The following is a 22,201-nucleotide window of genomic DNA, read 5'->3' as shown; positions in this document are numbered from 1 at the left end:
TACAAAGGGACTTCAAGGTGCTTATGATTTTGGATGGGCTTTGAAGTCCCAAGACACCTACCTTCCCGTACCTCCCAGCTTTGGGTGCCTGCCTCCTTCTGCTGGTGGGGGCTGAAGCACGTTCCCAGGCTGCAAATCACCGCCCGCAGGTGAAAGTCACGCTCCCAGCCCAACGTATCGAGCATGTTTTATTGGTAAGAAATCAATAGTCTGCATTGCCATAATCAAATGTAGAATGGGATCCTATTTTTCCCAGGGGAAAAAAATAAAATAAAATAAAGAAACCTGCAAATCATCCTTATTGGCCTTCCAGAGTGAGAGTTATACACCCATTCCTCAATCTGTTATAAAATCAAATTTCAGTATTAACGAACAAAGCTGCTCGCATTGCACAACATGTAATTAAAATTCCTACTACTTCTTTCTAAGCTCCTTCTATTCACTGCCCCACCAAATTATTAAAACAAAGCAGTTACTATGGCAACTAATTCATTCTCTGCATTATTATATTGTTTCTAAACATGGGAGTCTGGTCGTTCCGACTTACGTGCCCTAAATTCCAGTTTGAAATTCGGAACTTTTGTCTCGCCAGAAAAGCCTTTCACAAGCTATGCATTCATGCAGATAAGGATAAGCTAGAGTGCAGCTGCTTTTGTTTATTGCCAGCAGAAATCACTGTTACTAAATTATTTGAGTTTGGTAAATTGATGATGCCTCCGTGCAAGTGCGGAGGAGCACTGGGGGAACGAGCACGGGAGTTCGTGGAGCACTGCACAAACACGGCCATCTGCGGGTTAGGTGAACCAGCAACAACAACAACTAATGACTGGCAGATGTTGTGGAAGCTGAATAACACCTGCCCAAGTGGTGTTTGAGACCCAGAAAACTGATTCAGTCTTAAAAAAAAAAGGAATGGCAAGAAACAAGAAGTAGGGATAAAATTACCTGGGAAAAAAGTTTTCCTAGCACTTAAAACTATTTCTTTAAAAGTGCACACCTTGACAAAAAGGAACATTTATCATATACTTAATTAACACTTATTATTCTTAATTATCTATTAACAGAAGTCTTAGCATGTTTGTATTTGAGTGCCATCTGGTACACAAGGAAACTTTCTGAAAAATACAGGCAAGATCAAAAGAAGAAAGAGCCTTTTCTCATCAGCTCTCACTGTCCTTCCTCCATTGTCTATAATTTTTATTGGTTACTTAAGTGTGTCTCCAGTTAATTGGCGGAATGAGAGGTTAGAAAATTCACTGCATAGGATGCTCCTTTGAAAAAACAAGCATTAGGGAAAAAGGAAACATGAGAAATTTTGAGCAACTTCTGGCTGGGGTAAAAAAAACAAACAAAAAAATTTCTACTCAAGGTCACATGCAATTTAAGTTTAATTCTCACAGGCAGGGACAGAGGAAGGAACTCTTAATTCAACGTGTCCAAGCAGGGTAACAAACCACTGCACAGTTCTGGATCTACAGAGGTACCCATGGGTGCCCGTGTAGCTGCTCCCAAGGCAGGGTATTTTCAGTTGGCAAAGCCTCCGACTTCAAATGGATTCCAAGAGCATTACAGCCTGCTGTTATTTATATCCCAGCAACTATGAAAGTGTCCCGCAGACTGTTCTCTGTAGGATAAGAAAAAAGAGAAAAGACACAGAAGCATAGAGGCATCTTTTCTTTGCTAAGTTATCTGATTTTGGCAGAGCTAAAAGATAAAACAGGTCTCTGGGCTCCAAACGACCTGCCCATCATACCACCACGACTTTTCTAAGGAGAAGAGAGATATCCGTAAGATCCTCCTCCCCTGGCAAAGCCTCCCTGCCTGCACAATTCCTCCTGTTTAAGGCACCTTTCGAGGTCGGTACCAACCTCGTGGCCCAAGGAAGCAGCAGCAGATGCCTCCACCACGAGGAGACCGTCTCCACTTTTTATTTTTCCATTTCCAGCTGCATAATCACACTCCCACCCCTACTGCACCGAGGGCCAGAACAAAATAAAATCCTTTTTTGCATCTCAGACTGCATTTCCCTAAGGATGGGAACTGCCTCTATGCAAGCTGAACATGTCTGCTTTAATTAGATGACTATTTAAATTTTTGAACATGTTTACCTAGACACTTAATCTTTGTGCAGTTGTCTCATTCAGCTTTCCAGAGCAGAGTGTAAAGCAATGTATAAAATCTAGGGCTTCTAAAGCATCTTCCCTGACCCCAGGCAGAAGCAACTATACATAACCACCAAGCACTTACACTTCTAAAGCTTCTCAAAGTTGTGCCAGGCGCTCATCTGCACTGCATGCAAGCTAAATCTCGAGTCCAAAAAGCTCTTTAAAGTATCTGAAGATTACTCAGGAATTAGGCAACTAGGTGTGGTTAAATACTCGATTCTAATTCAAATACCTACAATATTAAAAATACAATGATTATAGTCCTGTAAACATAGCCATATGTTTCAAGCTGTATTCCATTTACCATATTTAAACAAAATTGGCTTTGCTACTTACATGTTTAAAATAAGAATATTTTGACTTCAGCATACCAGTAAACAGTAGTGCTCTGGATACATCGTAACTGAATAAAACTGCTGCCACAAGCAAGCAGTGTTATTTTTTTCAATGAAAATAAAATTATACCAGCAAAATATGTAATGCTGGGCACCACAAAAGCACAGATTTGCTTTAAAACATTCAACATTAAACCAGTGACCTGAATGTTTCAGCAAGATTTTGAAAAGCTCATTGAGATTCTTTCCTCTGAAGTTTCCCCCTCCTCCCAATTTTCTTGTTAAAATAATGCTTTTCATTAGCAGCTACTGTTCAGCATCATTTAGGGCAGAATGGGCTTTTAAGCTAATTTTCTTTTCATACAGCTCGCATTGTTACCGGTAACACCTCTGTAACCTTGCAGTAGCTTAAGTGCATGCAAATTCCAAAGCTGTTTAGGTGGCACAGAATGAAGACTCGAGTTACTATAGCAGGTTACAGCAGCAATCCAAAAGAATGCCGAGAACACCTTACAAAGCAAATACTGAGTATTGAGGATAAAAAATAAAATAAAAATAAAAAAGTGAGCCTGTCCATAAGCGGTTCAACCGTATAGTTGTCACGAGAGAGAGGATGTTTTTGCATCAGGGTTAACATACCCCAAATATACAGAAAACTTGCCTTAGCATGTGGGAAGTGGCAAACAAGCTCGTTATATGACTACTCATGGTAGCATCATTTTCAGTTTGTTCTTACAAGGTCAACTTCTCTTAGCCTGCAGAATCCCCTCCTGTTCTTTGAAGACAACTCTTACATAATAAATATTTTACTTCTCTGTATTTCAAGCTCATAAAACTATTTTCAAAGTTCTTACATGCAAAACACAGAAAAATAGCATTGAATTGTTAACAAACACCCTTGAGTTCAGCACCAGAACGCATGCATTTTTCCTTTAAGACACTTAAATCTGAATAACTTGGGTTATTCATAGAATATTCCGCTTGAGTTATTCATAGAAAACTCTGCTTGCTTAAACACTTTCATTAGTTACAGTCGAAAGGTTTGATGGCTGTTCCTGCAGAAAGATTATGCCAGCTTTTACTACCTGATTCCTAATTTAATTTCTACTGGATTGCTAGGGAGAAAAGGAATTTTCTCCAGTTCAAAGTCCTTATTTATTTGCTAAAGGCACTTAAGGTTCAAAAAGCACATTTTTTGGTGAAGGTTAATTGGTACTTTATGACAGAGCAACTTTCACTTTGGAAACAACAAACAATAAAATATTAGGAATCTTTTAGCTCCCTCTGCTGCCCTAATCCTTCTATAAGCCTTCCTCTAAAGTCGGGGGGGGGGGAGAACACACGCACAGCAACAAAACAGCATCCCATTCTTCTCTTTTTAAGAAACACTTGTTATATTTAGTATGCCTAGCACTAAGATCAGTATGTGTAAAGAAAAACTGATGCTGCACTATGTGATTTACAACTGTCTGCAAATTTTATTATTTCCTTTCTCTGATATCTACAGCAAAACAACTACGAACGTCTTGAAATTCGGATGTCAATTAAGATTTATCGCTAGGTTCCCAAAGAATTAACATCCGCGGTACCCGCTTTTCACAAGGAGCTTAAGAGTACTCACCACCTTGGAATATTTACTCCCCTCTCCTTTTATTTACAGATCCAAGATCAGCAGTACGCGCCAGCTTCGGTAAGAATTCCTTCAAGTACAGGGAAAGCCCAAGCGTTGCCGAAGTAGGCCATCTCTCTCGTTAATATGCACAAAGCTCATCTTAACTGCCTAATTTCACAACTGCAATGGGTAAAATCACAGTTTACGCAAGCCAGCCAGGCTCCAGCCCTGGTCAGGAAATAACACTTGGTATTTGTCAATCTGGTATTTTCGCGTGGTAAGAAGCCAGGCTCTCTGCTGCATGCACAAGAAAAATCTGGAGGCAGAATACTTTTTTTAAAACTTTCAGTCACTCTGTACTTCAAGATCTCTTCATAAATTTAGAAAGAAGAAAACCTCGTTTCATTCATACCTGCTTTTTTCTCTGCTTTCCTCGTGGAGCCACCAATACACCACATCAACTAAGAAGTAAAGATTCATCTTACTAAATCTCACGCTATACAGCACCACAGCCAGAAAAAGAAGCTCTAAAAACACAGATATTTTCTTTTAAGGAAAGAAAAGGAAGCGAAGTTCTGTACAAAAAGACTATACCCTTGAAAAGAAACTATTCCTTTATCACACACGTTTACTGGCCTTTAAAGAGCTTAACTTGGTTACCTGCCAACAATCACACTTTCCCCAAGAAAGGCTGCCCTTCACAACAGCAAAAGATGAGAGATTTTATCTGAAATTTCAGAAACACATCCCATTAATATACGCACTTTTCAATTTATGATCCTGTTCAACTCTTCCCCTTTTCTTAGGTGATAAAGCAATGCTGTTAAAATGACTAAAACATGTTTCAAGCTTTCTTCTGGACACTTTTAAAAAAGGAAGAGGCAACGTGTGCATAAAGAATAAACTTAAGATGTACACCAATAACTCATAAAAAGGAAGAAAGCTTGTTAGCATTGTTGAGAATCTGAGGTGTGCAAAGATGCCTTTTTTTTTTTCTTCCTCAAAAGCGGAACTATAAAAACATATCACACCTGTGTGGGGGCAGACAGGGAGACTTGTTGAACTTTCACAGCCTACAAGTCTTTTCTACAAATATCACACACAAGGTGTTGTGCAAAGAATTCTTTTTGTTTCAAGGTGTCAAACTGGAAAAAATCACTGTTACATTTCCAGTACTGTATTGTAGTTGTCTAATCACCAACACCTCTGAAATCAAGCAAGAATTGGAGTATATATACCCTTCCACCTCTCAGTTCCTCTGACATCTTTGTTTCCTAAAGCTCAGGAACCCACTGAAAGCAGTGGCTGGCTGAGCAATGCCCATAATCTATTTATACAGTGGAATGCATTTAGAGAAAACTCCCTGTACTGTGTTCACCAAGCCTGTTCACAGGCAATTGAGACGAAGCAAAATTTTCCTCCCGCTGCAGCCACCTTCTATTGCCTTCCTGCTTCATTTATTAGCTCCAGCAAACTCGACACCGCTTGCCAGGTCAGACATCCCCAAGGTAACTTCCAAGCAACGGTCAGTAAGACATACACACATTTAATTAAAGATTTCTAGAATATAAGCAAATACACAGCATTGTTTACAAGATTTGTTGCAATATGAAGTACAATAATACCTTAATTAGAGATAACGACTTTTCAAAATGCCAAAAACATTTAGAATTTTTCAAATTACCCAGAAAATGAACACATTTTATTTTTGCACTGTGACACTTCCAACTGTTCTGCCAAATGTATACTACTATAATTATGCTTTGCAATCACCAGCTTCACCGGAGAGGGGGACAAAGAACAATATAATCAGTAACTAATAACTATATATAATCAGTAACTAATAACTAACATCTTTCACATGTCTTGATACTATTTTTCTTCAAGGGAAGAAGCCTAAACATTATTTTATAAATCATGAACAAGTTTAATATTAGTATCTCCGACTGCCTAAAATCATGTCATTGTGCCAAAGCAGACTCCACAGCTACCAGTGGAACTAAAACCCAAAATTTATTATCTGGCTTCTTCAAGGGACGATCTTCAACTGCCATCATTAAGGAAATGCCAGTTTATAGAACTATGTAAATTAGGATGATAAAGCACATTTTAATACCACTCTTTTGAGATGATACATGCAAGAACATAACATGGCAGACCACTGAAATGTGAACAAAAATATAATTGAAAACAGCTTCAGGATTAAAAGCAAATATTCAATTTCATATTTAAGAAGCCACTGAAGGGAATCATAGGTACCTCCGAGACAAAATTACTTACTCAACTACATTAAAAGAGAACTAATTGCTCCCAAAGTAATAGAATCAGGTTTTTTCTCCATTGAGTATTAACTGAAATTTAGTAGTAGTACTACTACTGCACTGTCGTTAACTCAACATAATAGTAAACCCAGTGATGCCTGTTCAATTTGTTGCTTAATTTGCATGATTAGTTACTATAAGCAAGTGTGCAAATTGCCTAAAGCCACAGGAAAGCAGTTCAACTCGCGTAACACTTTGCATGCACAGTCATCTAACTTACGAGAGCGTTTGTAGCAACCCATTAACTCCACGGAAAAAGATGTGTGTGCAGCCCTGTGCACATGTGTATAAGGTGAACATTTCATTTTGTGAATCGGACCCACAACATTCAATTCCTAGAAACCGAATTTCAGCTTACTATCATCCCTTTAAACAGGGAGACAAAGACTATGAAAGGGTGCGCGTCACAATCACAATGATACTTGCATCTCTTTATAGATATAACATATGAATGTCTGCCTATCACAGGTTATGTTAAACAATATTTGAAAAACATAGAAATATCAATAATTAGTAAATCGCTGCTACCTGTTTTTTAGTGGAACTTGCAATAAAATCATGTCTTAAAATAATTCTTTTCTGAGGGTAAAGGTGGAGAGAAGAAAGCTGTACCGGATCTGATGAACAAAAAAGCTGTCAGAGAAGATAAGGCACCTTTAATAGCTATACAGCTCATTAAGTTTCCTGAGCTTTGAAAAACGTTATGCATATTCCTAAAATATAAAATATGTAGGTTGTTCTCTCACAGACATACCTTCTATAGCACAATCCCGTGTATTTGATTTTCAAACCTCAACAGGACCACATGTAGAGAAAAGCCTTTTTAAAAAACAAACAAAGCTCCTAGCTTTTTATCCCACGTTACGCAGCAGCAAGGATAGTGATTTAAAAACCTCAGCCAGAGGTATGTTTACAAACCTCTAAGAGCATTTGGAATTTGAGCACAGACACTCAAGAGCAGAATGCAGCTCTGACATTTTACAAGCCAAATTACATTCCTGTAACCATAAAACTTTACGCATTTTTCCATATCCATTTTTTCACCCCCCTCTCCTCTTGTTCATCTTCTGCCTGCTCTTCCCACTGTTTTTCCAACACTTCAATTTGTCTAGCACATGGTAAATGGGATTAAGAAGTCAAAGTGGCTAAAAAAACTTTTTTCCTGCTTTATTTTTCAACTGGATCAATTCCCTACACTGCATGGCTGCACAAACGGATTTCACCGGTAGGATGCAGTGAATTGTGCAAGGCTGGGAAAAACAAACCAGACAAAAGGCTCTGATTAAGCAGTGGCACTAAATGTGAACACGCAGCCTGAGGGAAGCCACGGCTATTTTAAACAGTCACAGGGCCTAATGGTCTGTCACCTCTGTCCCTGATAACATTCCTTGCCACATCATCACAGACTATTTTCTCCTAAGTTGTCCAATTGATGAATACAGTAAGCCTAAAAGAAGGCTGAAATTCCCCAAAGTGGGTTGATCCGATCTAGGATCTAGATCTAACTTCGTGCGATCTAAAGAGACAGGTTTCTCCCTCCTCCCTCATTTTTGACTCCTCACAGTTTGCCAACTCAGCTAAAACAGGCCAAAAAAATGTATTTTCTGCTGCGGGGTCAAATACAGAGGCTGGAAATAGAGAAGAACGAACAGCACCATGCACCGCACCAGTACACCCCTGGGTCATTTCCAGTTGATCCTAAATGCAGAGCTGGCTGGAAAGGGGGGCATCCTTCCCAGCTCCCCATCCTCAGCACCCAGTTCCAATCTCTTTTGGAAGGAATTAGTCTTCAACGAGCAGATTCAACTGACCACTTGGCCAACCAGCCGAGGTGTGACACAAGAACAGTTTGAATCAAGCAGGCAGGGGTGTGCTTGCTCACTCTTTGCAGAGGTTTACAGGCAGATTAATCTAACCCAAATGTGAAATCGTACCCTCTGATACCTTCATGAATTGTCCTTCTCTGGCTATGTCAGGGGAAACATCCCTGTGCCCCTCATTCCTCTGTTCTAACTGTCCCCTTCAATGCAGCTGTTGTGCCAGCTGAACAGTGACCTGGCCCGAGGAAATTACCTAAACAGAAAATACACCAACAAAAAAGTTTATTTTTAGTATGAGTCATTTTCCCAATCCAGCTCATTATATGGTTGCACTCATATTGGCACAAAAAAAGGGAAGAAAAATGAGGACAGAATGGAGCTGCCAGGGACTGCTTACACCAACACAGCTGCTAGAGAAATGTCTCACGACTAATGCCTAGAGAAGCAAGTGCTTCAAACGCAGTTTACTGCTTCAGTATTAGACATGATGCAAAGACCACACATCCAAAAGTCTGCACACTTTCTCCAGTTATAGCAAAATAGGTCTAGTAAAAAAAAATAACGTCCCCCTTTTAAGGAGAAACTAACATTTAATATAAAAATTTATTTTGCCACATTTGGGTATATTCTTCAAAATAACACAACTTATCCCTCAACCTGTTTTCACACCAAATCCAAAAGAAAACAAAGAATACCAGGAATATACAACTCAAACATTTGTGACTCAAGCTAAAATGACTGACCCAAGCAATTCCACTCCTTTCACAAGGATTTGGGCTATTTTTTTAATATTCATTAAAGTCCAGGGGTCTCCTGGGATATTTTTCTTTATTTTCTATTTCCTTCCTCAGATCAGATACAGGCTCTTAATCTATATGAAGCACATCTGTAGAGAAAGACCCTAGAGAGGACTATGTGGTCTTCCTATCCTTCTACAGTTGTTATTTTATACAAAACCACAACCTTTCACAACATTTTGGCAGAATGCCGTAAAAATGCTAAGTTGAAAGCAAACGCAACTGTACAATTTTACAGAGTTCACGCACTAGTTCCTTTTATTCGTCTAGACCTGTTTTCATCCAAAACCAGCATTTGCACACAGTCAATATAACCCCAACAGGAACTGCAACTCAATTAGAAATACACCGAACAACCTGAGTCCCATTCTCTAGCAATGTCTTTAATCCACGATAACGCAGTGAAAATTAGGAATTGAAATATCTAACCTTCAAATATGCGATCCAGACGTTGTCGCTTCACTTTGTGTTTGTCCATTAGAGACATAAGAGTGGAAGCTCAAAGAACGTCTCCGCACAGTTTGATGGTGGACTTCTCCAGCCAGCCACAAGTCAGAAACGTTTATCACCTTTTATAAGTGTATTTTCACCTGTGAATAGAAAGACAGATTCTTAAAGGCATCGATTTTTTCACCCCTTTCTAGAAATGGTAGTAAATAAAAAAAATAAGAAAAAACATGCAAAATCCTTCATCACACTGGGTAGCTTGTTATTTCATGACATGCACATGCGTAGATGCACGTGCACGACAGTGCTCTACCAAGTGAGGGTAAGCAATGCCCAGGGACAGCTGGGGTTTCTGCCGTTGTCCTCCCATCAGAGTTACTTGTGTGTACCTTGGTACCCAAAGATCCCCCCAAAATGACCAAAAGGTGACCACCTGAACAACAAGCCGCCCACAGTTTTGCATCGTATTGCAGAAGTCAAGGAAATGCCCCTCTCGGGCCTAGCTTGTCAGCTTCGGATGGAGCGCATCGCAGTTTGGGGCTGGGAAGTTCAGGGAAACAATCCGAGGCGCAAGTAAATGAAACGCATCACGGTGACCACACGGACTGCCAACATCTATATCAAGCAAATGGCATTTAAAACAGCTTTATGCATGACTAGGCAAGCTCTTTGGCAGCAAATACAGCTAAGCACTTTTCAGATGCCGTGGAGCTGGGCAAGGCAGCATAAGGGTATTGCAGCAAGCAGCCTGCTTTTTCAGCTGAGAAGCAGGAAAGGGAGACGGGGGGAGAGAAGAAACATCCCTCGACACGAATCTAGTCCAAATGGCAGGTTATAAAACGCACGTGAGCAAGTGAACGGGGTAAAGCTAAGTATATGGCTCCTTTAAAAAGCATAATCAGAGCAGCGCTTTTGTCCCCCTTTCAGTACTTCAGTAGACTCTGCGAACCCAGCCTGGAGAACGCTGTGTTACAGGCACAGTGAGCATTAAAACGAGCTGAATAATCAACTTCCCCATTTCCTTTTATTCCTGCCCAAGAGCTTTCATCATCAATGGAGAACATTAAATGGCCTTACAAGTGACTGAACCTAGAAATCTGCTCGTTTCTTTCTAGATGCTATATTTTTCTAAAAACAAACATATGCACACTTCATCAACATATTATGAAGACTCGTGCGCTCCAAGTGAAGCGATAAAGAAAAACATTTTGAATATCAAGAACTGCACATTTGCATTAAAATAGGTATCTTTTCCAGCAGTACTCTGCTTGGTGCATTTGGGTTTTTAACAAAGCTCCTCTGTGTTTATTTTCATTTACAAACAGAGGCGGTGTGCAATATTCATTACGTTTTTACCACGTTATTCAACCTCATCCACCTATTCACTTTCCCTCCACCTTTTTCTTTATCCTCATATTCAAGATTCTTCTGCTGCTTTGCATAATGTCTGATTCCCGCTGAACATAACACCACCATGACAGAAGAATAAATTGATGATGAATGCTGAAGCCCAATTTTTCTCTTTAAAAAACAAGCGCAAAGAAAATTGCTATTTTAAACCTTTTCTATTCCATTTCCCAACATTGATTATTCTTGCAAAACACAACATTCTTAATATTGAATGTGGCTCCGGTATAAGATTAAACAAGCATTACACCAACTGCATTTAAAAATGTTTAAAACTAGCCATAGCTACCTGCCTTTCTCTTAAGACAACAACACCCCAAATTTCGGTCAATCCTAAACTAGTGTTTAATTTCTTATCACCTGTTTTACAACCTACTTCCTTAAAAAAAAAGAGGATAAGAAACAGAAACTGAACATTTTCATTGCTAATCTTGGTTTAAATTTTTATAGCTTATTTAATTTCCTGTCTTGTAGAAACATACATGCCTGCTGTCCCCCTTGTGCTGTTTTGTTTATTCATTCAGCAAAAGATTTTTGCACTGTACTCATTCTACGTACAAAGCTGGATGACAGCTGTAAAAAACAGACCATCTGTAACTATTGACCTGCCGCTGAAAGTGTCACCAGATGTTTTCAAACCATCTACAGTAGCTCCAAAGCGTAACACATAAATCAAGTAGTTTTGTTTTGAACGTTGTTTATTTTTAATCCATAGCAAGATGTCATACATTTCAAAAATCATTTTTGAGCAAAAATTAAATTAACATATTAACATAGTTCTAAATTTAACCCTCATACAATTTCATTATACTTCATGTTCTAACACAAAGAGAAGATGATGATATGGGAAGCATTTCCCAGCAAAACAAAAGCCTTATAATTACGGGAGCATTAGTTACTGCAATTAGTAAGCCACAACATGAATAATTGTATTTGAGAAATTCGCTAAAAACACAAGCACGCTGCCTAATGAATTAAAAATAAGAACACAAAAATACCAAACAGTATGTAAGAGCAGACTTCTGTAGTTCAATATTTTAAGATAAATTGAGAATCTAAATGAACTAGGGATCTATACTGCCTAACATGTCAAGCGTTAGCTACAAAGCCATCTGAGATACCATCAACATACCAAACCCTTCGTGTGCAGTACAATTTGAGAGTAAAAATACTCCATCAAAAAGAGTATTTTTTTTTTCTTTTAGTTAAACAGCTGATTCCAGGGTTTGAAAATAGTTTTAAGAGAATATGCCTCTGGCTACTGCAGCCTGGAGCACTGAGCTCCTTCTTGAGAAAGGATGAGTTTTGATGAGTTTTACTCTGAGACAGCAAAATAAAAGAAAAAGACAATCTCCAACATTTTTATAGCAGAGTGAGCAAATCTTACTAGCCAAAGCAGGGATGTAAAGTAAGTAAAGCAACTTGGACTTTAGCTTTCAAACCAGGTAACGGTAACGGAGGAAAGGCCAACCATCAGCTGTGAATGAGGAGATCCGAAGGCAGGCCCCGTCAAAACCACACTCTCTCTACACAAAAATGATGAAATAAGAAAACTAAGAAGTTAATTATTGTTTTAAATAAAGCAAACCAGTAGGCTAAATACATGCTTACTTGCAGCTTGAGGTGAGCTCCAAATTACTAGAGAAGAGCTCTCAAACACCAGAGGTTGCAGTGTAGGACAATTTCCTTTGCTTCAGTCTCACAGGAGAAATTTAGTAGAAATGTGATCTGTTTACCTAAATTTGAACAGGTGGTGAAAGCCTACCAAAAACTGGGCCCTGTACCACATAACTTCCAATGAACCCCCTCACAAGATTCAGGATACAAACTCTGAGCATGGACTTTCACCTGTACTGTTAGGCCAGGCAGAAGGCCTACCTTTTCCTCACTGCCAGCTTCCTTTACATGAATGGATTTGCAGACTAACCCAAATACGATGACAAAGCACACGAAAACCATGACAGAAATTAAATTCCCAGAACAGACTGATAGATCATTAACACACTGAGAATAAAACCATGAGGCTTCGTGCTACCCTTGGGACTCTCAATCTTCATTTAACTTAACCATTCTCATCTATGTTCTTTGGTCTGAAACTACGTTAAGTTATTTAAATATTTTTTCTTCCTACTATCAACTTTCAAAAGGTGTGAAATAAGGCTATTGCAAGAAAACCGGTTAAGTTTCTATTCAACATTGGAATGCCACCACTTTCTACCACTTTTTGATGACTTCATAAATTAAGTTTCCAAGCCAACCTTAGCAGACTACTGCTTTGCTTCTCTTTCCCTCCCATCCAGATAAATAAGATCTCTATTTTCCATGACACCTAAAGGCCTTGAAATGGCCATTTTGCGCAGCCCTGGAACTAAGAAGTGAATGTAACGAAAACGTTGTTCCTCTTGATATAGTATTTCAATTATCCTGAAGCACCAAACCTGTACAAATTTCAACTTCAAGTCCATTTTTAGGGACTTCACTCTTCTCAGAGCATGAAGCAATCTTGCTGCAAACCTAACTCAATGTACCACCCACAAATAACTATTACTCCGTCTACAGCATTTTTTGCTTAAATTAATTATTGATGGCCCTGAGCAATTGCAGGTTTTCCTTTCTTTGGGGAAAAAGGATGGGACATACACCGAAGACAACTTTGAATGTGAGGAAGCTGTTAATGGGAAATGGAAGTCCATCTGTATTTCCAAACATTAGTATAAAACAACATCTCATGTTCAAATGAGATGCTGGTATGTTTATAAACAGCATAAAGTAAAAGGACATGTAAAAACCCTAAGACAGAGAAATTAGCTTAATGTTCAAATAAAAGCAAAGATGCATTTCCATAGCAAAGACATCAATTTTCTGAGACTGAGGCAATAGATATGGGCTCTAACAGAGGGAAAAATGAAGCTGATGATGCATGAGTGAAACATTCTGCTCTAGGATCTGTGGTTCAACACTTCTGCTGCCAGTAGTAGTGGTTCTGTATAGAACAAAACCTTGGGATCTGAGGAATGCTGCTTCTTAATGGCAGTCAGGTGATACTTCCGTCTCACTGAAGTTACACAGACTATGTTACTGACCATGCAATTAATGAGATTTATAATTTTTGAGATTAATATCTGAACTCAGTATTTTTCTCTTTCTAAAGTTCAAACGTAACATTCAATTACAGTTATCACTAAAATTTTGAAAAATACCAAAATAAATGAAAAATGCAGAGGAAACTCAAACAGGAGGGGAAAAAAAAAGAGGACAAAGCCTCTTTTTTTCATCCTTCTTCAAAATGTAGCAATTGTAAGACTGCTGCAACACCACCAGAAAATCCTATTCCTTCTGCAGGACAGCATTTGTTGTCAGACTTACTTCACGCTGCTATCCCCTTATGGAGATACTGTGACTCCTACTAGAAACTACTGCAGTATCAAATCATCACAGTGCTTACATTGTACTGAAAATTATTCTTGCAAAAGATTTAAATTACATTTAAAAAGTAAGCGTGGTCCAGTGAACAGCACAAGAAGATTCATTGCCAGAAAAGAAAGTATTAAATCAGACTTTCTGTGCAAAAATGGAAGTTATTCCATCTTGTCATACAAAAATTAATATGTTTGCCTGTCAGACAATTTATCTCGCCATTAAGTGTGGCTAAGCCACTTTGCCTTACCATTAGATGTCAGTGCAGTCTAAGAGAAGCTGTGCAGGGTGCTTCAAGATCAATAAATTAGTCACAAGAGTGAAGAGGTCACCGAAGAAGAGGCCAAAAAGTGTTAGACACTACTCAGAAAAGGATGAAAACCTCAAACGTTATAACGCCATTACCTAAATCTAAGATACAACTATCTCAAAAAAGATGGAGAACTAGAAAAAGTGCCAGTACAGGCAGTAAGTATGGTCAAAAGCATGGGACGGCTTGTTTAAAAGGAGAAAAGGAAAAGCACTGACTGAAGAAAAGCTTGAAGAAGTCATGACCGTGTGGAATATGACAACCACATATAAAATATGCACCATGCCTCAATTCTATGTCTAGGGAGCACACAATGAAATAGTAACCCATCATATTAAAAAAAAAAAAAGAAGCAGCTTTCTCATGGAATACACAATTAAACTGTAAAATCCAGTGTCACCAGGTATCATGGATGCCAACACTAAGTGGTTCTTAAAAGGAATTAGACGTATTTATGGAAAAGCCATCAGTGGCTGTAAGTAATGGTGGCTAAAATGCAAGCCCAGGTGAGAAATCCATAAGCAAATAAATTACAAAAGAAAAATATCAGCGCATCCTTGCTTTGTTCTCATACTGTGCTGTCTGTTTAGCTCACCATCCAACGGTTGCTGCGAAGGGAGATGCTTCATGAAGAGCAAAAGCAGAACATGCAAAAAAGCAATGCTTTCCTCCAGCATCCACCTGTGGCCACTGTTGGAGATGGCAAACAGGACAGACAGACCTGCAGTCCCTTCCGATCCATAGGCACACCTTAGAGTCTTACGAAACGCAGAAATATACTAATAAAATGGGTTGATCCATATGCAAGAAGTGAGGTCCACAGCTCCCACACACAAAAAATAAACATAAGACAAAATGAAGCTGAATTAAGTTGGTGCTATTATGGCTAAAAGATACTGGTGGAATCATCAGAATGCCAGTCTCTCCAATACAAAAAATTACGATGACTAAAAAGTTGCCAGCGGTGTAGACCCACCACATGGCAAACTGTTCCAACAGTAAGCGACCATTGTGACCAGTTGCTGAATGGTGAATTCCCTCATGTTCTCCACGCCGATGACTCAGAGGAACCACCATGGCATCCCTTCATCTACCTGTAGACAAGAACAAGCTCCTTGATATTCTCTTAGCAGGTCACGCTTCTAATCCTAAATCACACCAAACCTTTGCCTCCTCAAATTCAACAGCAAGTCACTGTAGGGCTGGTCTGCAGGCCGTGGAGCGAGACAACACCGTGCACAAGCACTTACATCGGTGCCTGGCACAGAACTGCCTTAACCTCGGGTACAGCCTGGGACTCACCTAAGGAGGAGAGCCTGGGGGAGATTCGGCTCAGCAGTTTATGCATCACTAATGCAAACAAAGCTGCTGTTGCTTAGGATGGAGTTCTCCACCCTGTGAGCATGGCTGACTCTCTCATTCAGTATTTACGACCTCAAATTTGAGAACGCAATTTCATAGAGTACAGCTTATCAAAGCACATTTGGTTGGTCTGCAGCACTTCCGCCTCTTTATTTGTTCATCAAACCATCAGTTTTTACTATGTTCATCAGTGAAGGTTTTATTCCTGTTGATAAAAATGTTCAAAATAAGGCCAAGAACGCAGCTTGTCAGCATCCCTCTAAAAAAACAAAGTTTGCCTTTATGTAGTTTGTTATTCACAGTTTTAAAAAACGGTGGATAACTTTTTTTTTTGCACTATTCTGTGTTTTTAGTCAAATTACTTTAGTACCAAATAAAATGTGTTCCAAAAATGCTACGTAATATTTGATAACGGTAAGCCAAAGTTATGGCACAAGATGATAAAAAGCCCTTTTTGAAAAAAGAATATGGTGAAAACAGCATTAGAGATTGATAGTAATACTGTCATTAAAAGCTTTTTATGAGATATTTATCTTCACCATAAGGTTTTTTTTTTTTTCTCCAAAGCTTTTTTTCCCCCTCAGTAACATCCTCTCTCAATTATAGGTCTGTCTACAAGCCAAAAATTACTCGCTACTGAAAACATATGACTGCAGATGTGTACGGCTGCAGACAGATGGGAAACATCTCTGCTAACCCAGATTTCCAGGTCACGAACAGAACCTCATCCAGACGCTCAAACTGCCATTACAAATTATTAAAGGATGCCTACCTGAGACACCTACAATTCAAGTCAAATTTAAAAGATGTCATTAGTGTTGGAAATCCATCACTCATTGGAACTCGAGCAGTATCAACAGCTATGGTTCACATCAGCTGGGACTTGTAAAAGCTTCGTTTCAGGCACCCAGTACAAGCTTCAGAAAGAAAGGCGTTCTGAAAAGCTCCAGTCTAACTCATAAACAGATTTAAGGGAAATTATGAGACTGGTATGGATTTTTTCTCAAATTATTCATCTGATTCACTCATGTTGAATTCCTAACACAACTCCTAACACACACCTGATGTGTGCACTCTTCATTTCATCCGCTGCTGGCTCTGTTTGTAAAGCAGCATCACACACATCCCAGCACACATACAAACTGTTTTACCAAGTACTTTGGAACTCCCAGATGAAAACCATTAAAAAAAAATGTCGAATTAGTGGGTTGTTAGATCAGTGTTGAAGTAACCGCTTCTCTATTTTTTCCAAGTCTGAAATGAAAGAAAATGACACTGAAAGAAGATCAATCTCTACTCAATTTTTCTGAGCAGGCTGAATTGCCGAGAGAGTCCCTCCCTTTTGTAGAGTTTGATGAAAGTGCTGGACAGGAGCTGTGTGAAAGAGCTAAATAAAATCACAGCAATTGTGCAAGACGGCAGCAGGGAAAGCGAACTGCCTCTACAGAAAATACACAATTTCTGTTATCTGAATAAGAAATTCAAAATTATTAAAGATACTTCATATTTTAATGCACCTGAGAAAGCATAACAGGACACGAAGAATTAGTCCTGGCTTATGACAATAAAAAGGCTAATGTCTCGCTTAATGAATTCTCTGGGAGAGGAAACAATTACTGGCGCATTTCATGAATCTCCATTGCTAGAAAGGATTTGAACCAGCAGGAAGAAAAGATTACTTTTAACCTTTTATCGATTTATCGCCCCTTTGTTTCTTCCTGCCAGACAGACACAAACCCACAGCACAACTTCAGGCACGTGGACTCTGTGCGTACTCCACACGTGAAACTGGATCACACATCTATCTGGAGCAGCCCATGGGGATCCAAAGACCAGTGCCTAACAAATTAAAATAACACGTTTTAATGATTAAAATACTGATTAAAATAACATGTTTGTTCAGTGGAAAAGGAATTGAGTAGTGAAAAGAAAGGAGTTGCTGTATGCAGGCGGGTAGGAAATCATGCCAAAAGACATTAAGGTTAGGAAGTTAGCTAAGGCTGTGTACATTCAGAAAAAGAAATGTGGGACCTGATTTGTTTTTCCTCTCCCCTCCAAAAAGGCTGGCATGGTGCATTTGTGCGGACAAGTATCCAGGTGCGTGCATGTCTCTGTAACAAAGCATGTTAAGTATGGGGAAAGTATTTTGAGGTAGCGTACTTTCCACTCTAACAGTAAAGTGCTCGTGTAGTATTTAAATACTGCTATTACACCTCAGTTCCTCAAAATTGCTTTTCATACATAATCACTGTTTCAGTAAAATAATTGTATTCCTATTTGCTAAATACAATTCTTACACAGCACAGGCCACATTCTTAGTTCGTGCATATTACTGGCCTGTGGCAATAACATCCCATCAGTATCACAACAGCAGGTTTTTTTACACTGCTTTCAAACCTTGTAATAAACTTTTTTTTTATACAAGATGTTAGCTTTCTGTATTTTCAAAACGCGCAGTTCTATAGCACTATCTTAGAAACACCTGACATCCTCCATGCAGTTTTCAGACAGGTGAGTATAAATCCATCTTGTACACAATTTACATGTTTGCTTCTTTCTTTTAGTAACAGTCCAAATACTGGACCAGTACCTTCTCGCAGTTTAATGAGAGAAGACATTTGCCAGCCCCTAAAAATAATAAAATGGTAAATAACAAGTGCATTTACTCTGCAGCCCCAGGGCTTGATGATAACTTGCTCAATTATTTTATCATAAATAACATTTAGTAATAGCTTTTCTACATTTCTTCGATATTTCTGGTATCAGCAGAATTACACTCCTGGTACATACATCTTTTAGAAGTCTTTGGTGTCCAAAAAACTATTTCTTTAATGAGCATTTGTATGTAAATTAAGAATAAAAAAATCAAGGTTAACGCTAGATATTGGAAAAATATTTTCGCTCTTTACTAAGCAATAAAAGCTTGGTGATAAGGCAAGAGGCCAAACACCTGACAACTTCCATTTTACTTTAAGAGTATTACTTTTTAGTTCAACTCAATCTTTGTCAAACTTCACACCTTTACCTACACTCCTGTAAAGTGCATTCACATTTTATAGATCCAAATCAGTTTGCAAGCGGCTAGCTGTAAATCTCAGCTATGAGAAAGAAACTATCAGTGCCCCTACCTGGCAAAACAGAAACAAAACCGAGTGATGCCTACACAAATACCCACAAGCATCGTTACCAGATTACTTCCCACCGTGGCTCCCTCATCGTGGAGCAATGGTTATCTAGCCTACGAGGCACCACCGCCTGGCTCCCCGCCATCACAACTTCCATACCTGGCTCCAGAAATTGTTTAATTGCTAATTCTTCTGCGCACATTTTGGTGTCAATCTACATCTCCTGATATGACATTTCATTAAGAAATTTCCAGCCAACTACGCTCCCATCTCAATCACGGTAATACAGAGCATTTTTCACACCTTGCTAAATTCCGCAAGCAATCTCCCATCGCAATTACAGGAATTGCTTATGTAGAAGATTAATGCTAGTGGCTGTGACCTGGTATCCTTTAATGCAATTAAGTGGGGGGAAACAAAAAATTAAAAGTACAATTAGATAGCCTCACGCATCCGAGACTGACAGCCAACGGTATGTGATGCTAATATATCGTAACCAACACTAACATACACTACTCGTTTTGCAAACTGATTAATTATGTTTTGTCTATGGTCTACATTTAAGCTCGCCTATTCTTTTATTCAGCATCAGGAAGGCAGAGGAGAGGACCAGTCACTACAAGCTGTTTAACTACGGAAATCTTTGAAATTTCCTTCCCAGAGAAATAAAGGAGGCATAGTTTTTAAATTCCCTCCTCTGTTCACATACAGTTGCAAGATACAGTCTCTCTAAAGAAAAAGGACCTTAAAAATATAGGAATTGTGTTATCTCTACATTCAGAAGTCATATTCAAACGACCTCAAATGCCACAGAGCAGCAGCTTGCTTGGCTTCAAGACTGACCTCAATGCAAAGCTGCTTTACCTTGACTGTAAAGCAATTCTGAAGTCAGCAGAAAGGGACAAACAGATTATGTTTTCATACACTATATTTGTTAGAAATGCATTAATCTCAGAAGGCTTCTTCACGCTCATGTCAGGATCCAAGATTCCTACACAATGGAAACCAAAAACCTAGCTTAATAAATTAATCCAAATGAACAAACTACTGGATTTTATTCCATCAAGGTTTCAGCGCAACTACATCCATCCTAGTATCTCAGTATATTTCTGTAGTATAACTGATATAACTATGAACTTTCACTATATATTGTCTCTCCTATGCGGAAATGTTTAGCTGCTTTATTTGAGATTATATACTGGTTTGTATCGCGTTACAGAAGAAAGATCAAATAATACGTGCACTTGGCAGCTGGTCTGGAAAGTGGGAAAACCACAGTGGCATGTAACAGAAATTCATTTCAGTTCCACACTACGTTAAGAAAAAAAATTCCCAACTCTTATTAACTTTCAGGTCAATTCTTCTCGATTAATTAGAATGCTCCTGTTAGTGAAGAGAGAAGTTTTTATCCAAAAGTTTTAGGCTATCTTGAGTTCAGAACATTTTACATCTTGAAGGCAAGGCCAAAACCCAGAATCTAACATTCTCTAACATAGGAACAAGAGAGTTTAGCAAAGATTTAAGGAGACTGAAAGCTAGGCACAGACAAAATAGTTTGCATTTCTCAAGAAGCGTGTTCCTTAATCCTGCGTTAAACCCTGGATGTGAAAAACAAGGCCAACTACTCCCAAAATACCTCTCATGAGTACTGTTCTAACAGTGAGATCTGCAACGCTCGTTATGCAAAACATGGCTCTTCCACACTTATTTCCTTGTTCCAAACCTAGTCCTTCAGTCAATTACTGCTTATTTCTACCTGCCTTCTTTCATAGTAAAGATTAACATGACAAGCAACTTGACATATACTCAAACTGCTTTCAAAGGGGAAGAAATTAACATCTCGTTTTAATTAAGAGGTTAATGAAATTGATGCAAACTGTAGACAGTAAGAAAAAGTAAATTAAAAAAACCATTTGTTTATTTTGTGCTTTGAGAACTCTTCAGTTTGCAATCGCTTGGTTGAAGTCAGCATTGTGATCCTGTATAAGAGGCCCAGTCAGAAACAAACCTATTAATTCATTTTTCTTATTGACTCCAAAATACTTCCAAAGTGTGCGTATACATCAGCCACAGAAAGAAATCTCAAAGGGATGCTTTTTAGGCATGATTGCTGGCTGTGTTTTAACTCAAGAATGTTTGACGTGATGCAGTAAAATCTTTCAACAAGACAGATTTCTATTACAGTACTGTACAGCATTTAATAAGATGCCTCCAGAAGTCAGATTCAGTAAGAGAAGAAATACAGGACTTGGAGAGAGCATTCGTAACTGTTAAGCATGTCTTAGGACATGAACTTCATCCTTTCCTATTCAACATCCCAAAGGCATTTAACCCTGGCAAGACAAGACCATACTTGGGCCCCAGAAGTGCTAACAGGTGATTAGGAATGTGATTAACTACACAAATGACAGTGAAAATTAAAGAAGAAGCCCTGTTGCTGTGAACTTTTTGGGAAGAGTCCACACACCATTGACTTCATGCCATATAAAATGCCCGAGATAAGGTGACAGCGTAGTAGTACTCATCACAAGGCTCTGTGAACTATTGAGGACTGACACTGTACCCTCGGAAACTAGACATGAGAACTGCTCTGTATGTAAGACTAATTTTGATGAAAGTTATTACCAAACAGCACACAACGGAGAAAAAAAAGTTGATGACCAAACAAGTTTGAGGTCACCTTTTTCCTTCAACCGTACCCTTCTCCCTATAACCTTCCCAGGTATCTATGTTTATTCAGCCAACTTGTAACTTTTTCTAGACAGTAAATTGCACGTAGAAAACTATTTACATTACAGAAGGGAGAAGATAAGAACCTGGATAAAAAAATTAGGAGCTGCAACATTCATCTCCAGTCCGGAGCACTGAAGGCTCCACTGCTGATACAGCATGGTACCGTGCCCTGCTACGCTTCTGATACCTTCTGCCAGCAAACAGCAACTCCTTCTTCTCTTTGGTCCTTAAAATAATGATTTCCTAGATTTTGGAGCTGGGCTTCCCAATATTGTTGTCCTCTCTTCACCCAGCTACAGCTTCCACCCCAGGATGACGCCCGAACTCACCGCAGGCTGTTGCTTACTCCT

General features: G+C 38.9%; 1 long non-coding RNA gene across 1 annotated transcript in view; it reads right to left on the bottom strand.

Moving 5' to 3' along the window:
* The window catches only part of LOC310899646, an 85,544-nt gene that overhangs the window by 22,534 nt on the left and 40,809 nt on the right, over positions 1-22,201 (bottom strand). Inside the window, exons 5-7 of the long non-coding RNA XR_014584447.1 lie at positions 9,480-9,640; positions 1,399-1,624; positions 62-243 (exon numbers count right to left, since the gene is read on the bottom strand). This is a non-coding gene — a long non-coding RNA (uncharacterized lncRNA). The remainder of the gene's footprint in view (positions 1-61; positions 244-1,398; positions 1,625-9,479; positions 9,641-22,201) is intronic.

The sequence above is a fragment of the Anser anser genome, assembly GCF_964211835.1.
Source record: "Anser anser genome assembly, chromosome: 4".
In the NCBI taxonomy this organism is placed as follows: Eukaryota; Metazoa; Chordata; class Aves; order Anseriformes; family Anatidae; genus Anser; species Anser anser.
This window is presented reverse-complemented; position numbering and strand designations above follow the sequence as displayed.